Below are 17,601 nucleotides of genomic sequence, written 5' to 3'. Positions count from 1 at the left end.
TTAAAATGTGTGATGACCATCTGTTGGGGGCGGGGGCGCATGTCAAATCAGAGGGGCAGCCAGGTGGGTCATTTGGCCCAGGGCTTCAAGGTCAAAGGAGAAGTCACATTTAGACACTTGCTAATTCTGGGGGGCATTTGTTAAGTTTCACAATTTGCTTTTAAGTGCATTGGATCAAATTGTGACAGATACTCTCAGTTTAGAGTTGCAAGCTTAAGCAAATGAGGGATGAGATTTGGTAAAAGACACACTTTTTGTTAAGTGATACAGATTTTCTCATATGCAGAGGATCAATGGCAACATGGCATGAAAGTGATATACCTCCAACATTTCTCCGATGAAAATAGGGGTGCCCTATTCCATTATTATTATTATTATTATTATTATTATTATTATTATTTTATTATGTATACCTCACCCATCTGACTGGGTTGCCCCAGCCACCCTGGGCAGCTTCCAACATATATAAAAACATAATGAAACATTAACAAACTTCCCTATACAGGGCTGCTTTCAGATGTCTTCTAAAGGTTGTCTAGTTACTTATTTCCTTGGCTCGGGGGTCCCATAACTCCATACCCTCAAAAAAACAACACCACCAAAAACAACAATGAAAACAGGGATGTTCTAAGGAAAAGTGGGACATTCCATGATCAAATCAGAAACCAGGATGGCTTCTGAAAATCTAGGACTGTCCCAGGAAAATAGGGATACTTGGAGGGTCTGAAGTGAGACTTTTCTTTAGTATTTAGTGCATATCACAGAAAAAGACTAGAAGAGCATTTGTTGAATGTGTGTATTCAGATTATGTCTCGTTTCTTCTCTTCTGTTTTGATGCCTTATTTTCTTTCCACGTGTTGTCATTTTCCCATGGCTGCATTTATTACGTCTAGGGGCCTCAAAACCTGGAAATGGCCTGGGTTTTTTCAACAGGATTTTGAGAGGGGCCGCTACTGCCTCAGAAACAACCTCATGCACATTTCTTGATTCCTCATATAGGGCAGTTAGGGCAGGCACAAACATTTTGATGCCTGAGGCAGCCACCCCAAATTCCCTTTCTCAACAGTAAAAATACAAAAATAAATAACTGATAATTTGTTGCCTTATAACAACACCCGTCTGCTGCCTGATTCTGGCTAATGAAAGGGGTCTACCCAGTTATATGGCCTTTAAGACCCAGAATCAGAGAGCCTTGTTCTCCCTTTTACTGCTTCTCTCTCCCCCCCCACCCCCATTTTGGTTTTTTGCCACATAGGCTTGTGTGCACACATGGTATATTTTAAATTATGCTATATTATATTTATATTGTTTCTTGTTACAGCGAAGCTCTGAGCTTCTCTCTTACAGGCGCAAGATAGAGATATGTTGCTATCACCTGTGTTCTGCCTGCGATCACTGAGGAGAATGGGGCAAATGATGTCCATTCAAATCAACGCTGGAAAAGCTGAGGGCAGTCCCATCAGCCATTGCAAGTACATGCAGCAGATGTTCCAGCGAGTCTTTTTAAAAATGCTAAACTTAGCCAGGGAATAAGAAGGGGCTCAAGTTAACCAGAATTTCAGTATAAAAACAAAAGAGGTGGACATGCCCAAGGATTAAGACATTCTGGGAGATGATCTATAATGAAATGAAAAAGGTATTTAAATATACCTTTCTGAAGAAACCAGAGGCCTTTCTCCTGGGCATGGTTGGCCAATTGGTGTCAAAGAAGGATAGAACTTTTTTTTATGTATGCAACAACAGCAGCAAGAATACTCATCGCGAAGTATTGGAAGACACAAGATTTACCCACTCGGGAAGAATGGCAGATGAAGTTGATGGACTATATGGAATTGGCGGAAATGACTGGCAGAATCCGAGACCAGGGAGAAGAGTCGGTGGAAGAAGACTGGAAAAAGTTTAAAGACTATTTACAGAAATATTGTAAAATTAATGAATGTTAGAAAAATGTTGGAATGAAGTTATATGGCTTTAGTAGAAATGTTATAAGGAATTAAGTATAAATAGATTAATAGAGTATTAAAGGGAAAAATAAGGCTAGAATCTGTTAAGATAATTAAAGGATAGAAAACAGAGGAAGATGGAAAGGAATTGCTGAAACAATCAACAGAAGTGGAATACAAAAAGGGAGGTGTGAGGAGGTCACTGAAATAAGTGAATGAAAGATAAGATATTGAAATTGTTTGATTTTTTTTAAACTGTTTTTGTTTTGTTTTGTTAGTTTAATGTGTTGTGTAGTGTTTTTGTATTGTGTTGTATTGTATTGTATTGTATTGTTCTTTCTTCTTTTTATTTTGTTGTGTGTTCAAATTGTTGGAAAAGTAATAAGTATTATTAAAAAAAAAAAAAAGAGGTCACCCTATTGAACAGGCCGGGGAGAAAAATGTGATTTTTAATAGAAACTATTTTAAAGGGGGACATTTGGAGAGATGGACTCATCAGCATAAACCAGCCACCCTTAAAAGTGTCTTTATTTGCTGCTGCTTCTATATGTGGCCATTTCTTACTGTTATTATAAGCTATTTCAGAAACAGCTCTCTCTCTTTAAAATCACTTAGAACAATTATCAAGGGAACTGGGGAATGTCTCTCTCTTTTTTTTTTTTTTCAAGCTGTTGAAGTATTAACCCTCCCCATCATTTAAATGTCTAATGTGTGGTTTTTTTTTCTGTAGGGGGTGTTCATAGGTGCTCTTTTAGAAGTTAGCCAGTTCCTACAGCAACTTTACCAGAAGATCCCACAAAAAAAGATATGCGATGTTCTCAAGAGCCTGAGGAGCTCCTATAAGCCTGACAGCCACAGGAACCAAGTTACATCATACTTTCCCCACCTATCATCTCAAAAATAAATAAAACTTAACAGTGTTACCTTGATGCAGATAATTAAAACAACATATTCCTAAGGCCGTTGGAGAATTGCAAAGAGTCGTTATTGACTTCAATCAGTTGTCTCTCAGAAAAAAAGCTTTATCTGATGGAGAGAGCCGGGTGGGTTGGGGGAGCGAGGAAGCAGAGAAGGAGCTTGAGTAAACTTTAAACTCTCATGTAGGGATGTATTGCTTGTGTGTCCCTGGCAGATGTGGGAAGGAGATGAAATGGGCAAGGGAGAATCAAATATCCCATCGCTGCAGGTTTGCTGAGGGGGGAAAGAGCACTGCAAAAAACCTCACATCTGGCAATCATTTGTCAATAGCTGGAAAGAGAGCGGCAGGAAACTTTTGGCTCTTGTGGAAGATGAAAAGACAAAAACCATGTGTCACACACACATACTGCAGTGGTACAATGACTACTACATTTATTGCCCTTCCCCTGCTTTTTTTAAATTTTAATAATGATCTTCAGATACACTCGTGTGTGTGTGTGTTTAAAAATGTAGACACTAGACTTGTTAAAGCTGGTGAGTTTATGGACCGATCTTTTTCCCCAGCCACACTTCCAACTAAATTCCAGGGCCAATGTTAGAAAACCATAATCATGCAAGAACATGGACTGCCTCCTACTTTGAGCTGCCGAGCTTGCAGTTCAGTCCGTAAACGTAATTAAAATGGAAGAGGCTACAGTAATGATGACAGCCATCTTCTCCACAATTTTCGTACTTTGAAATGGGGCATGTGTGTAAACAGAAAGGGACATGGTCCAAAAAACAGGGGTTCTGGGACACAGTGCTGCTGACCCCTACAGATCAATGTCTCATACATTACAGAATCATGACGCAAGCATGAGGCCACACTGACTGTTCCAAGGAAAAGAGGGACGCTTCCTCCATTTGCCGTTTCGAAAAGGAAGGATATGAAGAGCAGTTCCACCTCCACACACCTAGTTCCATCTGGTTTTGTTCTTTTAATGAAAGGAAAGATCATCCCCACACAACTATGCGGCAAATAGCAAGTTTAAGGGTTATCCTCACCTCTTTCCCCTGCCTTTTGACACTTGAGCTGCATGTTTGTAGCATGCATCTTATTTTTATGATCACAAGCTGTCTTAAATTCTTTTCAATACTGCGTTTTAATTCTGTAACCCACATAAAAGATTAACACGTAATAATCTTGGGCACCCATATTTCATATAAAATCATGAAAAAGAATTGCTCTAGGGCAGGGAGGGACTTCGAGTTTTGTTCCTCTTATCCAAGTCACGGGGGTTTAGAAAAATTAAATTTACATGCAATTCTTACATGGATGGTTCAGGCTATCTTAGTAGAAATAGTATGCATCGTTTATTCTGTAAGGAAAGTATATCAGGTGTTGAATGAGCTGGCAAACTCACAGTAGCTGGTTCCATTATATTATTTAGGAAGACTGTATTTCCCAAACAGTTAATTGCAATAAAAACTACAGAGCAGCCAGAATTGTTTGGTAATTACAGGGGGTATCTAATTTAAGCTTAATGGATGTTTATATTTGCATCCCAGTATATCTAAAGGATAAATAAATAAATAAGCATAGGATTGTGGATTCCTGTTTTAGAAATGGCACAATTTATCTCAGATAGACTAGTGCTGGATCATCACTTACTTTTAACCACCAACACATTCCTGTGCTGGCATCCATCAAATTTAACCAGAATACAAAATTATTAACTAAATAAGCAACTGTGGGTTAATTACAGCAGTCTGAATGTAAGCAATATGCAGTAATCTGTAAGAAATAAGAAAATGCTTTATGGCCAGAACTTCGTGCAAAAAAGTGGTGCTTTCTCTACATTTTTCAAACAACTGTTCCAACTGAGAATGCAAAATTTCAAATATTCATATATATTTTTTGCATGACATGCATGAACAAGTACATAAACATATTTGGAAATATGGATAAAATTAAATGTTTAAGTGTATGTAATTGTGAATAATCCCATTTGGAATACATGTGCCCTCTACAGAGCCATGAAATCAACAGTCCTAAATTTAATCCAATTACATTCAATAATCAGGAAAGTAATTCTGTCTGGACAGTGACAGAAACAAAACCGAAGAAAGAAATATAATACATGTGTGTGCATACACAGACCATGAAAAAAAATGGAACAATGAGGAACACTTTATACATCTCACAGAGAAAATTTCTTACTGAGTATACTCAACAGGAAACTGCCCCCTGATGATTCATGTTATGATTCGTGTGCTTGCATTCATACTGAATATTTTTTTAGATGCTCATTTAAAATATTTTATGTGTATTCTTGAGGGGGTGGAATGTAAAACTGTGAAATGGCCAAGTGGCTTGTGTCACACAAGATGTTATGATCATAGATATTGCACAACACATTCACCATTACTTAGTACTTGTTAAATGCTGCCTAAAAATAACCAGTCAATGGTTACCAGGACTATCAAAACAAACCAATCAACAAAAAAACTATTGTCTGGATCCAGAAATGTGGTTATCATTAACCATGACACCAAGGTTTGCAACTGGTTTGGTTGACTCTAACCATAGTTCATGTTAACTAAAGTATGTTTGTCTGGATACCATGGGAATCTAAAAGCAGAAGTTGACAAGGGCTTTCCAAATATATATAGTCACATGAAAGAAAATACTATATGTTGCAGGACCAACATGAAGGACACAATGCAAAGGATATTTCGAGTGGTAACTACTAGCTGCCAAACATACAGCTTCCAGATTTACTCTTTGAAACAGCTTAACTGGTTGCAGTTGCAGGACAAACACACCCAAAATTAACCGGCACACCTAACTTAACCCAATCTTGTCTTTTTTCTCTGCATACATAAACCCCTTTTATACAGTAAGTCTAGACTCCTGCAATGCAGGAATCCCAACTAAAGCATCCATGACCAATGGCCATCCAACCTCAGCTTAGAAACATCCAAGGAAGGGGAGCCCACAATGGACTTAAATGAGGACGAAACATATTTAAGAAGCTTCTTGGCAGAGAACTCCCTTGTCAAATTAAAACCATCTATCTTCCAATGAGGATGGCAATTTCAGAGTTCAGGTCACCGCAGGCCTTAGGTTTATGCAAAGGCAGCCCTGAAACTTAAATGCTGTCTTTGTTCCCCCCATAAGATGAGTGTGGATCAAAGGGATCTACTTCTGCTGTGTCTCCCCTCACCCGGCACAAACTCCAGACAGGCCTCAATGAAAGGTCTGACCAGGATGAAAACAGAAATTTGGTCTAGAATGCCAAAGAAGGCTGTTCTGATGTCACTGTTTTAAAAAAAGCACTTGGCCATCCCTTTAAAATGTAAGCAGAGATAGAGGAAACATGGGTAACCTCAGCTTCCCCCTTTCCTGCTTACACTGTAAGTGAGACGGCAGAGATTATGTATTTCCCTCATGTGGATATGTGTGAACCGCTTCTGCATCCAGAGCTCTCCTTTTGATGTTATGGTGGGGTTGGAAAAGATGACGTCTCCGTTTCTCATGTTTATTTTTTATCCTTCTTGTTGTAATGTTCAGGAGAGTGCTCACATTAAGACCTTGGTTTAAAAGACGGGTGATTTGAAAAGAGGAATTGCTGTTCAGGTTGTCAGTTACCCCATGCTCAAGCCAGGGAAATGTTCCAGAGGCTAAAGGAATAGGCGGTTATCAAGTAATCATACCTCTCTCCCAACAATATGCTGTGATGTAATGCAACAACAGATAAGCCTTGCTCGCACGAACGAAGCTTTGAACACCCAATCGGATGGAAATGGAGAAAGGTAAAGGAAGTGGATATACCCTGAGTAAGGAGAGCAACCAACGATTCTGGCTACAGAAATCTTCAGATGGAAGAAGCTGTCATGAGAAAGACCGTATTTGTTAAACAATGACTGTGCAAGGCATATATTCAATATAAACTGTGCAAGGCATATATTCAATATAAACAATATAGTCCCTAGAGAATCTGAAGCCTGCCAGATACATCCAGGCAAGATGCACTGAGAAATGCAAGGGAAGGAATCATATGCAGTTAGAAAAGAAGAGGGAATTACTCTAGTCACCTTCTCAACGGTCCTGTGTTTTTCATAAAGCAACCTCAGTAAGACTATACACGCACATGGAGAGCAAGTCCCATTCACAGGGAATAGTTTAGAATAAGCTATGAAAACGGTCAGAATGTCAGACAGATAAGGAAAGGTATAGACTGCGTGTGAGGTGAGGACTTGTGGCCCTCAAGATGTTCCCATGTAGCCCCTGACTTCAAGGGGGCCCACAGTGCTGTGAGACTGATTTTAACCAGCCCACCATGACCCACTGGCTGTGCTGTTCCCCACCAGGAGACATAGACTTTTACCATGAGAGCCAAACTAGACATGACATGGAATAAGATCTCCTGAGTTGTGTGAGGATCCCAACAGGACACTCTCCTTCAAGCAGCTATTTTAAGTTGCTGTGTGATAGCAGTAGCGTGTTCCCTGTGGAGAAAATACCAGCTCTGGGGAGATTATTCCAGTCTGGAAACAGACACAAGGGATGTGGTCCTGATTCCCACCACCACCATTGTGACTTCTAATGATTTTTATTTTATTTCTGAATGCAAACTATTCCTAACTTATCTCCTGCATTATATTGGGGAAGGGACGTAGGTAAGTAGTAGCTCACCTGCTTTGCATTGAAAAGGTACCAGGTATTATGTATTTGTACGTGAGAGAGACAGAAAGGGGTGTGTGTGTGTGTGTGTGTGTGTGTGTGTGTAAGAAAGAGGGCAGGCAGAGACACAAGTAGGTCTGCATATGTCTCAAGTTTAACAGCACTATCATGTACACATATCTATTCAGATGGGCTTTATTGGATTTAATCCCAGGTACATATGCAGAAGTTACCTTTAAATTATACAGGAAAAACTGGACATACAACGAGCCAAATGGCAATGATGGTGTCAGGTCAAAAAAGTTAGCTCTTTCTTCAAGAAAGCAGTATACCAGGCAGCAATGCCTACAGACAAGAGTGGCCACTACGAACTGGTTGCCAGAAATGAAGGTCTTTTTCTTCTACTTCCCCCTAAATCTCCTCCCAAGCTGTATGTTTCCCAAGCAGCCTTAAATTACACCAGGGCAGGGGGACTGGGTTGGATCTGTGCCTGTTGCTCTGCTACACGCATAGCCCTCCATGGCTTTGGGGACAATGCAGGAGAGAAACTTATGACAGTAGGAGCAGCAAGCAACTGGGACACTTCATCTGCTGAGTCTGGTCTGCTTTCTGTCCTTGGCTCCTCCTGCTCGCTAAAGCCTGTTGCCTCTTCAGCATCTAGCCCAGGGGTCGGCAAAGTTTTTGTGGCCTGGGCCAGTTCACAGTCCTGCAGATGCCACGGTGGGCCTGAGTGTGCGCGCACACACATGCACAAACGCTTTTTCTGGAGTTCCTTCCGGCGTGGAGGAGGCGTGTGCAGCTTCCCATTGGCCAGGATCATGGATGGCGGTCCCTGCTCAGCTCAACATGGTTTAGCGTGGCGCACGGGAGCAGACTGAGTGGGCATCGGAGGCCCATCAGCCAGTTAAACAACCCCCATGGGCCGGCTGTATTTTAATACTTTGTTGGAAGCCGCCCAGAGTGGCTGGGGAAACCCAGCCAGATGGGCGGGGTATAAATAATAATAATAATAATAATAATAATAATAATAATAATAATAATAATTGGGCCTTTGGTTGCCGACCCCTGGTCTAGCCATTCCTCCCCTCACCCCAGTGTCCCATCACCAATCCCCTGTCTCTGAGCCTTTTCGTCCAAGGCTTTAGTAGGGGGTTCCCTAGCTGGTGCCTCGCACTATTCCTCTTCATCCAGCCAGTCCCTGGCAGTTGGTGGTTTCTTTTATTTAAACGAACCTCCCCATATCGGTCAAATGTGATTTCATTTAAATGAATGGGGTCACGAGGGAGAGGTGTAGTTGGAGGAGAAAAGCTCCCAAGAATTCTGGAGCCAGCCCTTCAGACAGAGCAAAGGAGGATTTTAGAATGCAATCAGAACTTCATGATGCCGCCACCAAACTTAGGCTGTGGGTCAAACTTGAGATTCAAATAGAAACAACAGTATTCAGGCATTTAAAAATGCAGCTTCAGATATTTTGCCTGCCTTATCAATTCTTACACTTCTTTCAACTGTATTTATGGTAGAGATCTCAACAATTGCTTTTTATGAGCGTCTGTTTTATTGCCAAACCAATTTACTCCCTGTGTGGCATTCTTTTTCCCTCTCCCTCTTTTTAATATTTATATTTTATTAAGGTGATTTCAATTAAAAGAAATAAAGTGACAGAGGGGGGAAAGAAGGAAAAGTGAGAGGGAGAAAAACTGCATTCTTGTGTGGCATTCTTGCGATAACCTGCCAAACGTATTTCCATGCCAAGCATAGCTCTTGTTCCGTTTATCGTCCCAGCTTTACTTAGCTATAATACTAGACCCACTGGAATTAATGGACCTAGCTTAGTTACGTTCATCAATTTCAAGGGGTTTGCTCAGAGTAAAACTTAGCCACATACCACACCATTCTGTCACACGCCCCGTTTCCCAGCACCACCACATGCAAGCTAGAGGGGGAACAGAAGCAACTTCCATAGACCAAAATACTTGAGAATTTGCTCTGATTTTAACGCTGTGTTGATAGATGAGGAGTGCAGACATGTGTTAGCATATAGTGGCCAATCACATGAGTAGCAACATCAGAAGAAGAAGAAGAGTTTGGATTTGATATCCTGCTTTATCACTACCCGAAGGAGTCTCAAAGTCGCTAACATTCTCCTTTCCCTTCCTCCCCCACAACAAACACTCTGTGAGGTGAGTGGGGCTGAGACTTCAGAGAAGTGTGACCAGCCCAAGGTCACCCAGCAGCTGCATGTGGAGGAGACGAGACGTGAACCCGGTTCCCCAGATTACGAGTCTATCGCTCTTAAACACTACACCACACTGGCTCTCAGAACTTGCCCTTTCCAAGCAATCTCCTGGAAATGTTATTTATTATGGCAGCTCACTTATGGGTCTCGGAGACTTTCAAAGCAGTCTGAAATTATGTGGGAAGGAATAGCAGTAGTCTTTGTGACACAACAAAGGATACTTCTTCAGTGTTTGTTTTGTCATGATGCTGTTAGTTTTATGCTATCCCGTCCATTTGGCCTAAATATTTACGTATCCAGATAACACCACTTGCAAAGTCTGAAATAACCTATGCAGTACGCCTGGGGTTTTCCAAAATCTGTACACTTATTGACATCTCTACTTACTGTAATAAGTGGATTCAAATTGGCTTAGCGTTTCCCCAGGCTGTCGCTATACCGAGGGAGGGTTTCAAGTGCATACTATAAATTTAGGTTTGCCCAATTCAAGTGCATTTAAGTGCTCTCTTACCCATGCACAACAACCGTACTGTTTAAAAAAGAAAACAGGCATTTTGGCAGTTTCAAATGCATTGAAAAGGGTGGGATGAATGAATGATTTAATGCGAAAGTGTAAAAACACCCTGCAAGTAAACCAGGATAAAAGCAGAACGAACGTATGTACGACCACCCTGCAAACAAACTGGAACAAATACGCAGTAAAGACCGGATATAATTCACCCTCTGCAGAAGCTTTGGGTAAGCAAATCAAGATGGGTGTTCAATAAATAGGTCATCTGAGGAGCCCTGCAGTCCTACACTGGGGGTAGAGAAGCCAGGGTCATCTTCCTGGTGATCTTCTGTGCAATGCATGTCGGGGGGGGGGCAGGCCAGAGCCAAAACTGAACAATGGATGTGGTTCTTACCTTCATAAAGTAGGCTACTTTCCAGGCAGCAAACGACAGATGTTTCTACAGGCACACAAACACACCATACAGCCAAGCAAAAGAGGCACTATCACAGTTAAAAAGCACACTTTCTGGCCAGACAAAGAGACTTTAAGTTCAGAACACGGGTGTGCCCTGGGTAGACTCCCTGGGGTTGGTGAGAGAGGCCTGGGGGGGGGGGGCAGCATTTGGCTTGTCAGCTGGCGGTTCCCTACTCCTGCTGTACACATTTACCCAGGAATAAGTTCCAGTGAGCATGGCGCAGGAGTCCACTGTCCATCTGGCTTTTTGATAAATAAAACTAACATTTTGTACTTTATGTGGGACAGCTGCATATTCCTGCATTGCAGGGGGTTGGATCAGATCCTTAGGGTCTCTTCCAACTCTGCAATTCTATGCAATTTTTGTTCATGCCAGTTAGCCTGATCTCGGAGTCTCAAATTTACTCTTTCCAACAGGATCAGAGAGCTCCTTTAGAGTCAAACAAAATTATGAGCTGACACACTTTGACCTCCCAACTTTGCCCCAGCCTGGATGACAACGGGTAATTCAAATTCGATCACACAATTATCCTATAGTGAAATTATTTATCACAATACAATTCATAGTCTGCTGCCTAAATCTTATTCTACTGTTTTACAAGAGTCACAACATTCCTTGAGATTCTATACATATTTGGATGGCCTGACATGCAAATGTGTAGCTGGAGACTGTTTTGATCCACGCTGACTGCTACTAAATTTATTTTAACAACAACTACAAGGGTTCAAGCTTTAATGGTTGGATGACATTTCTCTGATACGGAGCTAAATTCCTGTTGTCAAAGCATCAGAAATGAGTAGCAAGGGTTTTCTAAATGTCCCTGTACAATCCCTTGAGCAAAGCAGGGTTGAGAGGATAGCTACTGTGCTCTGAGCATCTCAAAGGAATAACAATACTGTGTGAAAGCACTATTTACAATTTGCTTTGTGTATAATCAGCACAAAAAAACCCCTACAAGAAGCAAAAAGGCCTTTCTTCTTCCCCATCTTCATTCTGAAGAATGAAAAAGCAACAGCCATGCAGTTTTATGACAAGAGAATTTAAGGCTGTGCAAATTCTGAGCCAAGATTGAATATGGTATATCACCCATACACACTTCTTCTATGCATTCAGTTCACCACAAGGATCACCATGGCCCAAACCATGGGGTGATGTACAGAACACATTGCTGCTGTTCTAAAGCAGCTACACTGGTTGCCAGTTTATTTCTGAGCCCAATTCAAAGTGCTCAAAATGGTATTTAAAGCCCCATATGATTTGGAACCCAAATACTTGAAATACAACCTCACTTTCCATGCAAACCAGCCAAGGTGTTAAGATCAACAGAGGGGGGTTCTCTTGATAGTTCTGCCAACCTTGAGCATGAAAAAAGTGGTGGGAGAAGTCTTCCGCTGTTGTAACCTACCTGGTGACTTTTTTGCATGTTTGGTTGCATTTACTTTGCTTAAAACACTTTTTGTTGTTGTAACCCAGCTTACAATGAAGGGCAAGTGAGCACTATAAAACAACTTATAAGGCAGAAAGCCCACTCTAGGAATCCATCTGTTCAACACCAGACAACTCATCTGTTTGGAGATGAGACTGAAAGCAGAGAGCTGGATTCAGACATTTCCCCACAAACAAATAGCCAGTGGTATCGAACACCAACTGTACAGAATGGCGCGGGTGCCTTTACAAATCTTGGACACGGCTTTAAACTGGGGAAGCAAACTCACAGCTTCCTCACTTTTTGTGTGCTTTCCCTCCTACTTGATCAGGAGCTGTAGGATTACCGAGAAACATCTACAGGTAAACAAACGGACAAGTTCTGTTGGAAAGCAAAAAAGAAAGAAAGATGGCATCTCTCTCAAAACTTATTTCGGGCTACATGGGGGGGTTGAAACTGGTTAAGACTGCAATCCTATGTACACTTAGCTGGAAATAAGTTCTATGGTACAGCACCACACCCTCCAAGTGTCCCCAGGGACAGTCCCAGATTTACAGAAGTCATCCTGGTTTCTGATTTGATCCAAGAATGTCCTGCTTTTCCTTAAAGGCAAAGGTACCCCTGACCATTATGTCCAGTCACGGACGACTCTGGGGTTGCGGCGCTCATCTCGCTCTATAGGCCAAGGGAGCTGGCGTTTTGTCCGCAGACAGCTTCCAGGTCATGTGGCCAGCATGACTAAGCCACTTCTGGTGAAACAGAGCAGTGCATGGAAACGCTGTTTACCTTCCCGCCGGAGCGGTACCTATTTATCTACTTGCACTTGATGTGCTTTCGAACTGGTAGGTGGGCAAGAGCTGGGACCAAGCAACAGGAGCTTACCCCGTTGCAGGGATTCAAACCACCGACCTTCTGATTGGCAAGCCCTAGACTCTGTGGTTTAGACCATGGCACCACCCGCGTCCCTTTTCCTTAGGACCCCTCAATTTTCATTGGAGAAATGTTGGCAGGTATGGAGTTATGTGACCCCCGAGCCACAGAGATAAGTAACTAGGAAACCTTTAGAAGACATCCCTACATAGGGAATTTCCTTAATGTTTAATGTTTTATTATGTTTTATATATGTTGGAAGCTGCCCAGAGCGGCTAGGGCAACCCAGTCAGATGGGCAGGGTATTATTATTTATTATTATCATTATCATCATCATCATCATCATCATTATTGACTAGGATGTCTCTATTTTCATTGGAGAAATGACACATGGATAGATTGAGAGGCAAGTACTATCGTATATGTGCTAGTATAATTCAGAGCACCCACCCCTATTCATTTGCCTAACGCCATAAGATCCACAAATGGACTGCTTCAGGTCTTCTGCCACTTAAAGATCAAAAGCCTAGAGAAAGCACCCAATTACGGCATGCACATCAAGGAGCTCAAGCTCAATTAAACAAAGGCGCTCAAGGGTTTTTGGCAGACCTAATGCTTACGTCAAAAGTGCAATTGCACTTGGCAAATTTATATGTTACAGTAATTTTTTAAAAGAAGAAAAAAAATGAGCATATGAATTATTTTTGCCGCTCGGTGAAAAATGGAAAGTGGAAGTATTGAAGAACAAAAAGCTAAAACTGAGAGTGCTAAGTGTGTAAAAAAGGGTTGCCTTAGGAAAAGTTCAATTTGACTGGAAGGGGTTCTTATGAACAGGTCGAGAGCAAAGAAATGTTAGAGATTTGTGAAGAATTTCCCTCTCCTGCTGCGGAACGGATCAGTGCCACAATCAGCAAACACGTCCAGTTATTCATATATCAGGCATAGTAGCGCAGTTCGTTTTACACATTCCCCTTGCTTGCTTGCTTGCTTGCTTGCTTGCTTGCTTGCTTTCTAAGCGCTGAAAAAGATGGGGAAGGATTTTGTTCCACTAACAGCTTCTGATGGCAGCCGTGGGTGAACTGTGAGGGTGAGGAGGTTTCGCAAATGCTCTTCCACCCCCAACCCGTTTCAGTCAGAAATAGTACACATCCTCAGTTTTCGAAAGTGAGATTTGTACCGTATTAAGTAACTGGAGAATATAACCTCCTGTGTCGCTTTTGAACTTGAAACATGAATACCCACAAGTGTGACTTTAAAAATAACCCAGAAAGACACGGCAAGCTTTCTTTGAAAGCAAAGTTTAGCAAATTGGAGCACATCGCAAGGAAGACATTATCTGGGTGTCATCACAAGGCTTGCAAAGGGGGATGCCTGACTTCCTGGGGAAAGAGTGTGAAACATATGCTGGAAGGATGAGAGTGGTGGCGTTCTGCCCACAGCAACCGCCAGTTTTGCTGGGTGGGGGGAAATATAGGTGGCACTGGCAGGCAGAAACATTATCTATCTATCCATGATCTGCAAAGATCCTGTCTTATCATAGACAGTGAAATAAGAGGACATGTTTCAATCCTAAAAGACAATGCGAATTAAGAGGGTTGTGCTGCAAACATTTTGTGTGTGTACATGAAACCTGAGCTTTTAGAAGACCTACATGCCACCTCCAATGGCCATGTCTTCTACATGCTGTTCACGATTCAACCTGCAGCTGATTTTGCATCTTTTGGGGTTTCTTCTTCCAACACTGCAAATATGCCACATAAGCAATCATATGTAACAACACAACAAAGCTGATTCAGAGTGTAGGAAAAGCTACCCACTGTCCCTCTGAATGGGCACTATGAAGCCAATTCAAATTAGTATTTTACAATCCCTGAAGACTTGCCCCCCCCCAAAAGGGGGGGTCTTTCACAGCTAACCAAAGCTTTGGTGAAAAGTGTCCTTTCCTTTAGTCTCAAGCCCTGCAAATTGGGCACGGATCTGTTCATTCGGGTTATGGCTAATGAGATTCTGAGGCTGTAAATTACTGAAGCAGATGTTAGATTCTTGTGTGGTTATGCTGCAGAAGCATTCCACATACAATCGCCCAAACAAAACCAGCCTCTGCCTAATTCTCCATACCCTGAAGTAAAATGCAGCGCTCCAACAACCCAATGGCTGCTTTGTGTTTCTTGCACAGGCTACCCATCTTTCACTTTTAATCGTACAGTGTGATTAAGCAGAAACAAAACTGAATGGATGAAAAATTACCAACCAGTGATATCCATAAGTAATGACTTAAACCAAAAATTTGCCCAAAGCCAGTATTTAAGTGAATTTAGAACTTCTTCAGTAATTTTCAGGGAAACCAAGCATTTCATTACGGCATAGTCTTGCAACGCGGATGGAAGTGAGTAGACAATTTGAAGGCTGCCACCCAATTTTGCATAAAAGTGACATTCTAAGCAAATTTGGAGGCTTATCATTAGGTAGACCATTGGAGTAATTTCAGGGATATTAAAAGTTTTCAGTAGGGGTTTCACGCGTTAGTAATTCAAGCCAAATTGGACAAGATAAATGATCACTAAATCACAATTTGGTTATGGGTGGACTTTATTTAAATAATTTATCATCATCAAAACTGATTTTGACATCTCTGTGTGAAAAAGAAAAAGTTTGAAACTCAAATTTGTTTAGAACATCCCTAAATCTTCCAAGGATTTGGGAAACACCTTGAGAAGTATTTATATATCTGAACAAAATCTACACATGTTGAGATTTATCAATATAGGTTATTTTTCAGATGAGCGTGTTTGTATGCATATAGAGGAGTGGAACCTGGGTTTCTCAATCCTAATTCCAATATTAGTAATCAAGTTAGAACTATAATCTATAATCATTTTATTTACTTTCCTTATCTGAAGTACTGTACTGTGGCTAATTTTCAGCTCTGCAGTTTCAACATTTTATTCCTGAGATTAATCCTTCCTTGCTGTGCTGCACCACAGTTCAGATATGATGTAAATGAAACCGCAAAGAACATCTTCACCAGTTAGAAAAGTAAGCTGCTCAGATGAACTTTTGAACTTTTCCCCTCTCGTATGGAGAAAGAAACTTTGCAAATACATTACAAGTCCTTCAAGAAAGAGATAGATGATAGATAGAAAGATGATAGATGATTGATAGATGATAGATGATAGATTAGATAGATGATAGATAGATGATAGATAGATAGATAGATAGATAGATAGATAGATAGATAGATAGATAGGTGCAGAGAATATTAAACTAGTATTAACTTGAGTACCATATCTAGTGTTCCCAATCCTTATGCCATTAATCCTACAATAAGCTTGCATGACAGTTTGATAAGATTCCCAGGCCACTCAGGAATCCACAGCTGAACATGAACCTTCACCGTTTCAGCCCAACCCAGCACATCTACTACCCTGGCTTTCTGACAACACAGAAGAGCTAAGGCAAGACTGGACCTCAAAGTGATAAATGAAATGAAAACTGGGGAAGGGCCAGAGCTCAGCTTTGCATTCAGAATGTGCCAGGTTCAATCCTGGCATCTCCACACAGCAGACCCTCCAAGTGTCCCTATTTTCCCAGGAACAATCCCGGATTTACAGAAGCCACCCTGGTTTCTGCTTGGATCCTGAAATGTCTTGCTTTTCCTTGGGACGTCCCTATTTCCATCCGAGAAATGTTGGAGGGTATGTGGAGGCCAATTTCGGATCCACACGTCCTTCCACAGTGGGGACATAGGTTTCCAGGCGGGAGTTGATCACAGTGAGGTTTTGCCAAGCGTGCCTTCCTCTTAGCACATTTCTCCCTTGCGTCCTGAGTTCGAGTGTCTTCAAAAACCACGACACCTTTGGTTAAGGCTGTTCTCCAGTTGGAGCACTCACAAACCAGTGTTTCTTTCCCAGTTGTGGGTGTTTATACTCCATTTTTAAAGATTTGCCTCGAGAGAGTCTTTAAACCTCTTTTGTTGCCCACCAGCATTACGCTTTCCATTTTTAAGTTCGGAATAGAGTTCCATAATACCATCTTTTATCTCAGCTTCTCCTTTTCTAAAGGAACCTGTAATTATGTTCCGTGTGGGCCATGCAGTATGGCTTGGGCTTTGGATATGGTTTATTGTTTTTGCATTATAGGTTTAGATTACCCACAGAGCAGCAGGCACAGTAATCCCCCACACCATTTCAGCCTCACAACAACCCTGTGAAGTAGGATGGGTTGAGAGAAGATGACCAGCCCCAGAGGCTAAGCTTCAGGTCTGGCAAGGGGTTTTTAACTTGTTTCATATATGTTTTAAGAGTGCAGTTTGCTGCTTTAAGTTGAATCCTTTGTAATATTTTCTTAACCCTTTGAACTATAAGAAACAGAGTTTGTAAATGTTCACAAATCTCACAGGGGAAAGGAAGACGAGTTACTGCCAAAATTTCATCTGAACAATGTAATTTTTTTCCTCCTTTTTTCCCCAGTTTTCACTAATGCATCTCAATTCATTATCCATTTACAAATTCATTTTAAAAAGCCATTTAAGAGTGCAAAAAAATAATGTGAATGTATCATACCACTTTCCTTTT

General features: G+C 41.4%; 1 protein-coding gene across 11 annotated transcripts in view; it reads right to left on the bottom strand.

Annotated features, from left to right (window-relative positions):
• The window catches only part of BNC2 (basonuclin zinc finger protein 2), a 411,204-nt gene that overhangs the window by 224,498 nt on the left and 169,105 nt on the right, over window positions 1–17,601 (bottom strand). The window lies entirely within an intron of this gene.

This window comes from Podarcis pityusensis (genome assembly GCF_964106645.2).
Source record: "Podarcis pityusensis genome assembly, chromosome: 17".
Classification (NCBI taxonomy): Eukaryota; Metazoa; Chordata; class Lepidosauria; order Squamata; family Lacertidae; genus Podarcis; species Podarcis pityusensis.
This window is presented reverse-complemented; position numbering and strand designations above follow the sequence as displayed.